General features: G+C 44.0%; 1 long non-coding RNA gene across 1 annotated transcript in view; it reads right to left on the reverse strand.

Annotated features, from left to right (window-relative positions):
- The window catches only part of LOC135101113 (uncharacterized), a 36214-nt gene extending 25586 nt beyond the window's left edge, over nucleotides 1-10628 (reverse strand). The window contains exons 1-2 of the long non-coding RNA XR_010269034.1: nucleotides 10514-10628; nucleotides 8512-8789 (exon numbers count right to left, since the gene is read on the reverse strand). This is a non-coding gene — a long non-coding RNA (uncharacterized LOC135101113). The remainder of the gene's footprint in view (nucleotides 1-8511; nucleotides 8790-10513) is intronic.
- Nucleotides 10629-11696: the final 1068 nt, after the last annotated feature.

Here is an 11696-nt window from a genome sequence, read left to right on the forward strand (position 1 = left end):
ACAACCACCACTACCACCACCACCACCACCTTGACTCATGTACCGAGTTACCTCATAAATAGAGAGATAACGCTGCTAACTTTCCTCTCCTCCGGACATACAAATGGGACTTCATAAATATGTCCCCACGGGCGCACGTTGCCTCGTAAATAAAGACCAACTCCCATGAATTCGTCTTCATTTGATCTTTTTAATTGATCCGACGAATTATACCCCATACGGACGCCATTCGTAACCCACAAGATGACTTACGCGTACAGCGACATATTGCCCCAAGAATTCCTGCTAACGTTGTAGAAGGTAACTCTCTCTCTCTCTCTCTCTCTCTCTCTCTCTCTCTCTCTCTCTCTCTCTCTCTCTCTCTCTCTCTCTCATGGGTCTTGTTTACCGTCAGGGTGTGTGTAAGGAAAGGAGGAAGGGAGGGAGGGAGGATGACGGAGGGAAGGGATGGATAAGCTAAGGTGAGGGCGAGAGAAGAGATGGAGGAGGGATATAAGGATTTGGAAGGAAATGCGATGATCGAAGGAGGAGGAGGAGGAGGAGGAGGAGGAAATGACTAAGGGAAGGAAGAGCAGAGGAATGGATGAGAAGGGGGAAGGACACCAGGAAGGAAAGAGGAAAGAAAGACAGCATCATTCATTAGTTAATTTTGAGTGGAATTCTAAAGGATCAATATTTTGAATCCGAGCTTGAGGGTTCGTGTGTGTGTGTGTGTGTGTGTGTGTGTGTGTGTGTGTGTGTGTGTGTGTGTGTGTGTGTGTGTGTGTAGGGGGAAAATTGGCCATTTTATCGTCCTCCAGTCAACTCCTTTCATCTTTTCCCCAGTGAGAGTAAACACTTTCTCACTATCCTACGCATTTCAGTATTGTTAACCTCCCACACCCTCCATACACAAAGTCACACTCACCCGTCCATACATCTCACCCTACCCACTCTCATACACACCATCACCACGCCCTCACCCTATTAAGCGACTCACCCTATTCCCAAATCCCATCCCTAGCGCACCCTGCCCTTCTCTTCCTGCTTTTATTGCCCTTCCTTTTTTCCTCCTTTGCGCGTTTCATTTCACCGTCTCCTCCCCTTTACATAATCTATACATTCCCTCTCCCTCGGTCTAGTGCAAAAAAATAAGTAATTCACAACCTTTTACCTGCAAGTTCTTTTTTATCTTTGTGTTTCCTCTTCCTTGTGTATTCTTCCATTATTCCCTGTTCTACCCTACCCTACTCTTCCTCTTCTTCCTCCACCTCCTCCTCCTCTTCCTCTTCCTACCAGCACCCTTCCTGTCTTCTGCGCACAGCTTTTAACCTGCACACACAAAAAAAGCTAACTTTATTGCGAACGTTACAAGCTTGATCAACTTTGCTCATTGCAACACACGCACCCCTTCTCCGCTTACTTAGTAAGACCCTATTTTTCTCTCCTGCCGTCAAATTAAGCCATAAAATACACGAGGTTATGTATAGTACGATAGTCAGGGCGGATCTGGTCTCACTCTCAGTTCGGAAACCTTATGTACGGTTTAGGGATGCGTGTTATCTAACTTGGGTGCTTTACCTTTTCCAGCTGGGACGTTCGTGTGTGTGTGTGTGTGTGTGTGTGTGTGTGTGTGTGTGTGTGTGTGTGTGTGTGTGTGTGTGTGTGTGTGTGTGTGTGTGTGTGTGTGTGTGTGTTTTGTTTCATTTACTGACAAAACACCTTGGAATTATGTAGAAAACATTACAATACTCAGAGGCATCTATCTACTGAGCAACACTTAAACAGAAAGCATAAAAAATCATCGCATAGGACGAAACAAAAAAAGTATGAATCTATAGAATTCATTAGTCACAGCATAATAGAGTCAATAGTAAGATCATCCTGCTTAGTTTCCTTGATCGCATAAACGACTCAAAAAAAAAAAATCATGACCATTTCTCTTCTCCTTCTCTGATTTTGTTTATAATCTAGGACACAGAGTTACAGCACATAAAGCACTACAAAACAATGCACACTCTCTCCCCTCAGCACCACTCCTACCAACTTCTCTTCCCTCTCTCTCTCTCTCTCTCTCTCCCTTCCATTCCTCCAACAACCATCATCCCTTCCCCTTCCTAAAACTTTCCTTCTCTTCCCTTTACTTCCTCTCCCCTTCACATCCTCTCCCCTCCGTTATTCTCCTTTACTATCGTCCTCTTTCCATGACAAACAGCCCAGTCTCCCGTTCGCTCACCCTCCCATCCTTCTTCCCTCTTTCTACACAGCCATGCACCGACTTGGGTAAACAGGTGGTGCCTTCCGTGATAGCAAGATTAGCACCTGCGACTAACACCTGCCCTTCATAAGACACAATGACACCTGGTCGTGAGCATCGAGAGAGAGAGAGAGAGAGAGAGAGAGAGAGAGAGAGAGAGAGAGAGAGAGAGAGAGAGAGAGAGAGAGAGAGAGAGAGAGAGAGAAGGACAGACACTTTTTGGGGGGATGGTAGGAAGACAGTAAGCAGTCTCTCTCTCTCTCTCTCTCTCTCTCTCTCTCTCTCTCTCTCTCTCTCTCTCTCTCTCTCTCTCTCTCTCTCTCTCTCTCCCTAGCTGTCAAGATTCGAGAGTAAATCCCTCAAATAACGCTGAACCACACGAGTGAAACATTAAATCCCATCACATCTGACCCAATGGATTTACGTGTGTGTGTGTGTGTGTGTGTGTGTGTGTGTGTGTGTGTGTGTGTGTTTCTGTTTAAGGGTTGTTGATGTTATTGATATCAGTATTATTGTTATTGTTATTATTATTATTATTGTTATTGTTATTATTAACTATGTTGTCGTTGTTGTTGTTGTTGTTGTTGCTGTTGTTGTTTTTTTGCTGTCGATGGCGGCAGTGTTGATGATGGTGGTGGTGGTGATAGTAGTAGTAGTAGTAGTAGTAGTAGTAGTAGTAGTACTAGTAGTAGTAGTAGTAGTAGTAGTAGTAGTAGTAGTAGTAGTAGTAGTAGTAGTAGTATAGTAGTAGTAGTAGTAGTAGTAGTAGTAGTAGTAGTAGTAGTAGTAGTAGTAGTAGTAGTAGTAGTGTCGACGTTGCTGTTACCATTCATAATGTCACCATCACTACAATGCTCACTGTCCTTAACCATGCACACTATCAAACCAACAAATCAAAAACAATATTTATCATCCTCACCCTCGTTTGAACCACACCTCGCCTTCCACCTCCCATAACCCAACCATCACCATCCCCTTTAAAAATTCCTACCATCATCACCACCACCACCACCACTACCACGTTCTCTCTCCCGTCACAACCGTCTGCCTGCTTCCTCCCTTCCTGTTTTTCTGCCTCCCTTGACCTCCAAATAATTCCCCACAAATCACGGTGAAAACTGACCACCCCGCCACCGACACCAGCCTTCAGGTACCGCAAATCTCCACCTGCATCCTTCCTTCCCACGCGATCGTATCTGCGGCAGCGGGGACGGAGAGCGGAAAGAGAAGGACAGAGAGAGATGCAGGTAAAAGGAATAACGTAAGGAAGGAACGAAGAACACAAAAAAGGGAGAAAATAAAGAAAACGCAAGATATGGATGGAGAACACAAAGAGAAGGAAATAAAGAAAAAAAAGGAGAAAACAAAGTGGCGACGGGAAAAGAGAGAGAGAGAGAGAGAGAGAGAGAGAGAGAGAGAGAGAGAGAGAGAGAGAGAGAGAGAGAGAGAGAGAGAGAGAGAGAGAGAGTAAAGAAAAAAGAGAAAACAAAGTGGCGACGGGAAGAGAGAGAGAGAGAGAGAGAGAGAGAGAGAGAGAGAGAGAGAGAGAGAGAGAGAGAGAGAGAGAGAGAGAGAGAGAGAAAACATACACACACATACACCAAGCCGGCCATAGCAGTGCTGGGCTCCGGAGGTTTCTCTCACTCACGGAGCAATAGAAAGGGCGATTGGATCCTATCAAATGACTATAGTGCTCATTAACTAGCAAGGGTAATGGGTGCTCTGTTAATGCCAGGCTGATGGGTGATGGGGAGGTGATGGGGTTGTGCTAGAGAGAGAGAGAGAGAGAGAGAGAGAGAGAGAGAGAGAGAGAGAGAGAGAGAGAGAGAGAGAGAGAGAGAGAGAGAGAGAGAGAGTGTGGGGGGGGGGCAACTAGATGGAAGAAATTGGCCAGAATCGTAAATACCGATGTCGTTACATAATGAACATATCCCAATTATCAGATGAAAAATTTTAAATTGTAATTTTTCACTTCTTAAATAAAGTCTGTATCTGTACGAAAAAAAAAAAGTAAATAAAAAATGTGATTAAAGGAATTCCTCTAATATTACAGATGAACAAATTTTGAAAATTAGGAGAATATTAATATAAAAAGTGTGTTTTCAGTGTCCGAATTTATTTTATGTAAAATATGATTATTTACTCACCTCTCCTAAGAACTCTAAAGACTATTTTACATATGTACAATGGTTCTTCTTTAAGTGAGGAACATATCCCAATTATCAGAAAAAAATTGAAATTAATTTTTTTTTTCACTTCAACTAAGGTAAAAATAATTCAAAAATTTTCGCGATTAAAAGTTTTCCCCTAAGATTACAGATGATTAAGCCATGAAAAGCAGAAGAATATTGATATAAAAAGTGTAAATCAATCGAAAAAGTGTGCTTTTTCAGTCTTATTTATTTTTAAGTGAAATATGGTTATTTTCTACCCACCACTCCTAACAACTCAAAAAGAATATTTTACATGTGAACAATGGTTCCTTAAGAAATTGCCTAATGTTATTGATGTGTGATTAACTGAGCGTGTGTGTGTGTGTGTGTGTGTGTGTGTGTGTGTGTGTGTGTGTGTGTGTGTGTGTGTGTGTGTGTACGTACTATACCTCCCCCCACATTCTCTCTCTCTATCTCTCTCTCTCTCTCTCTCTCTCTCTCTCTCTCTCTCTCTCTCTCTCTCTCTCTCTCTCTCTCTCTCTCTCTCTCTAACATAAGACTACTATACTCGTATGTATACTCATTCAATCGTTATTCCATTATTAGTAGAAACAGTATCCCTTCCTTCCCCTTTCCCTTTTTTTATTCTTGTCCACATCACAGTCTTCTCGTGGACACACACACACACACACACATTATTATTATTATTATTATTACACACACACACACACACACACACACACTTCATTCTCGTAGATCATGTCAAATGAACCTGTACACAACACAATTAGTCTAGCCACTCCTGACGTGACAAGCAGGAGGGAGGGCTGGAGACACGCAACCTCGCCCTATCAACACTGTACCTTAATACCTAGATTCTCAAGGTTATATTTCTCATATCTTTTGGGGAGAAAATTCAACTGTTACTGGTGGTTCTGAGAGGTCCTTATTCTTAAACGCTTCCGACTCTTATCACTATTTTTTTTTTTTTTTTAAGCCACAGATATCATTCATTATTCGTGTTCTTGTGAGTGTTTTAGTTAATGATGATGTGGAATTCTCGTTAAATTATTGTTAGAATCATAAAAATACAATTGAAAAACCCACCAGTTTCCAGTACAGTTTGCTAAAAGTACTCGAGATAAGACGCCCAAACCTTTAAGAATATGGATATTAATATGGAATTGTGTACTTTTTTTTTTTTTTTTTGTGTCTGTGTGTGTGGGACTGTAAGTCATTGCTCGCTACAGTGAATGACGGGATGCGATGGTGTGGTTGACGGAACCACCAGGAGAGCGCCACATCATACCTACAAACGTCACTTTAATGAACATGTTACCGGCGTTGTCACGGACGGGTATACACAGCGGAGACTGAAAACTAGTTACGTGGGCAGAGGAGCTTACGCGTATAATGCCACGTGTATGCAGGAGCGGAGAGTAAAGTGAAAATTTACACGAATACCACCGAGGCTTGTGCGGTTTTTATAATATTTACTTTTTTAAAACACTCCAAACACGCTTTGTTATCAAAAAACGTGAAATGGTGTAATACGAGATATTAGTCCATGTAATACAGCAAACATGAGCTTCCGCGTGTTATTTTCACAGCAAACACGCTCTGTTGTCAAAATGTCTGAATCAATGTAACTGGATGATACAACGCAATCTAACTTCAAGCGGAAAAAATATCGCACGGCAGGTGACAGTGATTGCTCAGGACATTGCACCGCCTCGTCACCTGCACGACGCGATCCGACACGACAGTTATGATGTGACCAAACGCTACTCTCTTTAGAAGCGGAGAGCTCACACTTCAGAGGAACATGTGCCGGTGTGTTAATGTAGCGAGGCACGGGACTGGGGTGAGCAGCAGCGTGGCGCAAGGAAGGGCAGGAAATGGGAGTGTTGGCAATATTTACAGTGACGGTGATGGTAGTGGTAGTAGTGGCGGGACTCGAGGTATTTTGATAATGGTAATGGTAGCGGAGGCTATGGCAGTGGTAGCTGATGATGCTGGCCGATAATGATGGTGATGGTGATGGGAATGGTGGCATACAGGCATGTAACAATGGCAGCGGTGGGAGTGGCACTGGCTATGGCGATGCTGCTGGTAACGGTGACGGGAATGATGATGGTGACGGGAGTGGCGATGGTATTAGAGGCTAGATATCTGGCCAGCAATTGTCGCGGCGGTGGAGGGAGCACAGCTGTGGTGACGGTGGACATCGTGGCGGCGGGGCAGCGGTCCACAAAGCCTGGGATCCCCGGTGACAGGCGCCGCGCCATTCGTATCCATAAATTTCATCTTGGACGACACAGGGAAGTCGCGGCACAAATTGAGGGTCCTCGCGTGGAGCAGAAGGAGGGAGGAAGGGCGAATGTGTTTGATTTTGACGAATGTTTCCAAAATAAAGCCAAGCGCGCAGCATCCAAGAGGAGGAGCAGAGAGGAGAGAGGAGAGAACAAGTGCTAATGGCGTGCATAGGTTTACAGGTGCAAGGGTAACAGCGAAGATAACGAATGATGGCTTGCTGAGATGAGAGACGGTGATGGCGGCAGTGGCGGTGATAGCAGTGGAAAAAAACCAGCAATAGTAGTGGCAGGAGCAGTGGTGGTGGCTGTGGTGCTGGTGGTGGTGGCGGCAATGGGTGTGGTGATGGAGATGATGCGGCTGGCAATAGTGAAGGCGGAGAGAAAGATATATAGGTATAGCTGGCAATGTGGGCGACGGGTAATGGTCGCTGATGATGGCTGCTGTCAATGACGGGTGACGTGAAAGAGAGAGAGAGAGAGAGAGAGAGAGAGAGAGAGAGAGAGAGAGAGAGAGAGAGAGAGAGAGAGAGAGAGAGAGAGAGAGAGAGAGAGAGAGAGAGAGCGCAAATGAGGTGTAGGGACCAGGGAGGCTTAATTTTATTGCCTATACCTACGCAACTACTCTGATGGGGACGGCTGAGTGTGTGTGTGTGTGTGTGTGTGTGTGTGTGTGTGTGTGTGTGTGTGTGTGTGTGTATGGTATGCAGAGAGAGAGAGAGAGAGAGAGAGAGAGAGAGAGAGAGAGAGAGAGAGAGAGAGAGAGAGAGAGAGAGAGAGAGAGAGAGAGAAAGAGAGAGAGATTATTTGAGTTAATTTATCGCTCACAAATGCGTCAAACTAATTAATTTTATCAGGATCAAAATATGAAAATGTACAATTGGTTAAACTAAGGCGAGAACTAATAAATTAAACTAATAACCACCAAAGCGTGGACAGTGGGCAAGAACGACGTCCAGATGGTCTGCAGTCAAGAAATGACGACAAACATCGAGAAGAGAGAGACCGCGAGACAACAGATCATCAACTCCCAGACAGCGGAGACAGTAGTGGTCCAGAGAGATGCCCTTGGGTATGCCACACAGATGACATGAGGAAAAAGTGCAAAGAGAGAGAGAGAGCGCGAGGCAGGATCATCAGCTTCCGGACAGTGGAGACAGTAGTGATCCAGAGTTGCCCTCGGATATGCTATACAGATGACATGAGAAGTGTGGGACATCCTCTTGTTCAGCAACTTGCCACACGGGTCTTTAGCCGAGACGGAGCTTGGCGGACACCACGTTATGCCTCCGGACCAACACACCACGATGACTATACTTGTAGCGTTGGTAATGGAAAGCGTCGTAATGCCGGATGGTGGGAGGAGAGAGAGAGAGAGAGAGAGAGAGAGAGAGAGAGAGAGAGAGAGAGAGAGAGAGATGAGAGAGAGAGAGAGAGAGAGAGAGAGTTCCATATGCTCCTTTCACGAATCAAAATCAATACATTGGTGAAGAATATTATAAAAACAAAAACGATAAAGCCTCAAGAAAAAAATAACAAAGAAAAAGTCATCTTAAACACACCAAGCTTGCAACTAACTCTGCATATTTCCTCCGGCGTGGCAATGAGAAAAAAAAAATTATTAAGCAAATCCACCACAAATCCACCAATATAAATGTGAATTGGAATAACGGCAACGAAAACGAAAAACAAGATAAATATGATATTGTTACTTTTTTCTTGTTCTTCTTCTTTACTCATCACAAACACAACAAATAAGTGCTAAAAACATTCAGTATCTATAAAAACTCACTAAAGATGGATTACTTACCCTGCTCCAAGAAGTGATGGCGGGTGGTCGTCTCGAGAGAGCTGTGGTGGTCGTGGCTGGGGCGGTGAGTCGTGGTAGATGGCCTGGTGGTGGTAGTGGTGGTGATGGTAGTGGTAATGGTGGTGGTGGTGGTGGTCGAGGCACTGGCTGAAGGGTCACATTAAAGGCTCCGTCGGGGGTTGAGCCCATCGTACCCTGTCGTAAAGGCGTGGCCCGTCGGCGTACTTGTGAGCCTCTAACGCAGCAGCCATCAACACCTCACATTAGCCACTTAAGTACTGGGGAAATAAAACTAAATACTTAAATAATGAAATGAATAAAGTAGTTTGCCCCTAAAATAATTTATGAGTAAGGACTAAATTAAAATTATCAACACCTCTCAAGCCCTCGCATTAAATCCCGAGTTACTGGGGAAAGTAAAAATAAGAAATAAATTGACAAATGAAATAGTTCGCCCTAAAAGTTGCATAACAAAATAATGTAGCATAATGAGTAAAGACAATGCTTGAAGAAACATGACTTTCCACCATCTGCCCAAATATTTATATGTAATGTCTTACTCTTGTCAAAGGGCAGCCAAGTGTGTGTCACCGCTGAGCACTACACTTCCCCTGCCCTTCCAGTACACCAATGATCCTGATGTCCTTGTATTGGAATACTCAATAAATACTCGTCTCGGTGTCAATTGAACGAAGAAAGAAGATCGTCCTTGCTGGTCCCAACGTGTGTGTGTGTGTGTGTGTGTGTGATGCAATTTTTATCCATCCTACTATTCCCTTCTTTATATATTTGGTATACGTAAATTTAATCACTTGATCAAGCGGACAAGACCAGAATTGCATTTCGCTGTTATCCCTACTATATTTCTCTTTCCCTCTCCCTCTCCCTTGTCTGACCTGTTCCGCGTCAGTCCTGCAACTCCCTTTTCTTAATTTCCGGCAGACAGGTCAAAGGGAGGAGTGTCATACATGATGGAACATTGAGTTATCATCTTTGTTTATGATTCATTCTAACCCGCCAGGCTCCAGAACGTTTCAGCACACTGTACACTGTTTGAAGGCACGCAATAGCCTCACTTTTGCCAAACTTCCACTAAATCATGCGATAAAAACAAATGCGTGACCAAATCTACCCAAGCGTTGATGTACACCCACCTAACAGGTATTTATTACAGTGAACAGATAGAACATTCTCCTCCTCCTCCAATTACTTTTTAACTAGTATTTCTGCTGTTACTTCCTACGATCCTCCCCTCCTCCTCCTCCTCCTACACCTCCCTCTCTAATCCCACCGCCATAACTATCATCCTCTCCTCTTCTACCACCTGCCCTCTTCCTCTCCCCACCCCTTCCACCTCCTCCTCCTCCTCCTCCTACTCCTGCCCAATTGCTTTTTCACTACTAATTTTGCTGTTACCTCATCCGATCACCTCCTCTTTCCCTAACAATACCTCCTCCTCCTCCTCTCTTCACACACACACACGCACACACAATGTAAAGAGAGCGTGAGAGTAAGGGGGAAGGTGACGCAATGAGATCAGTGGTTATAACTACCTAGTTGTAATTATACCTATTATGGTTGTTGTTGTTGTTATCGTTGTTGTTGTTGTTGTTCGGTTGTTTTGTTGTTGTTGTGAGGACGAGGAAGAGCAGCAGCAGTAGTAGATGTTAGTAGTAAAATTATTAGAGATGGAGGCTGATATTTTTTTTACTACTGCCGCAACAACAACAACTATTAATACTACTACTTCTACCCTCCTACTATTACTAATACAACTGTTATTATTATTGCTGTTGCTATCTGTGGCGTAAGAAGGACTTAAGGCTACTTGAAGAGTCGTCACGTACTGTACCTTGAATTCAGCACTACCTAACAAAACAGATGACACCAGCTCAATTGATGGAAGTAAATGGCCACATGTATTGACGGATAGTGAAAGAAGTAATGCACAGACTGTTGAGAAGATATTGGTAATGTTTGGTAATGGTGTATGTAAACTTACCTAAGCTGGGTAGTGGTGTCCCTCTGTGGACCGTCTCTAGCAAGCACTCAACCCTCGCCACTGCCATCTTGTATTGCTCCGCCGCGCACCGCCTAACGCAGTATATAGTACCCGCTAACTGCTGCTGCATTTCTGAACTCAAAGTATTATTTATGGTTCCATTAAATTGTATTCCTGTCTTATCCATGAAATCGTGTGAAGCATTTTTTCCAGCCCATAACTTTCATATTTCTACATGTGAGGGTGTTGGCATCGTACGTGCGGCTGGCGATAGTCACGGTCACCAATACGTCATCGCGGAGGCTTGTTCTTATCTCCGCCTTTTAGTCCTTTATGATTCCAGGACCCATGTTTTGCTGAGAAATTCATGTCACTTCATTCTAGTCACTTCAGGTTGTCTATCAAGCGTCCACATCTTTCCTTGGCGAATTATGCGTGTTGTTGTTGTTGTTGTTGTTGTTGTTGTTTATAGGATGAATGAGGCTAATTTCAGTTTACTTTGATCAATATTCTAAATTTATTTTGATATGTAACTTTTTATAGACATTGACACACTCTCTCTCTCTCTCTCTCTCTCTCTCTCTCTCTCTCTCTCTCTCTCTCTCTCTCTCTCTCTCTCTCTCTCTCTCTCTCCACCCATTGATGGCCTTCTTGTCTATTACAAAGCTGACAAGCCGACAAAGCAAGTTTCTGACCCATTGAGCTAAATAACACGTGGCGAGGAGCCTGGACGCGGCCTTCCATTTCCCTCGCTCATCACTCATACCTCTTTCTGCCTTATCACGTGTCCCTTTCTTCCCCCCCATCTCTCTCTCTCTCTCTCTCTCTCTCTCTCTCTCTCTCTCTCTCTCTCTCTCTCTCTCTCTCTCTCTCTCTCTCTCGCTAAGTAAATGATAATTAATGTTAATTTGAGCCCGTCTCTCCGAAGTAACACGCCGCCGGAGTTCACAGGAGGCGGCACGCAGCTCTCATTAAAGAAGGATAAGCAGTTCATCTCCCATAGTGTGGCGGTGTTACCTACAAATCCTAAAGTTAGCCCTCTTCTCCCTCCCAAATAATTCTCCATCCTCCTTCTCTTCCTCCTCCATCCTCCTCCTCTTCCTCGTCTTTCTCTTGCACCTCATTGTCTCCTTTCTCCTTCCTCCTTCCTTCTCCAATCGTCTTGTTCTTTCTTTTTCCAGTT

Source organism: Scylla paramamosain, chromosome 6 (genome assembly GCF_035594125.1).
Source record: "Scylla paramamosain isolate STU-SP2022 chromosome 6, ASM3559412v1, whole genome shotgun sequence".
Classification (NCBI taxonomy): domain Eukaryota; kingdom Metazoa; phylum Arthropoda; class Malacostraca; order Decapoda; family Portunidae; genus Scylla; species Scylla paramamosain.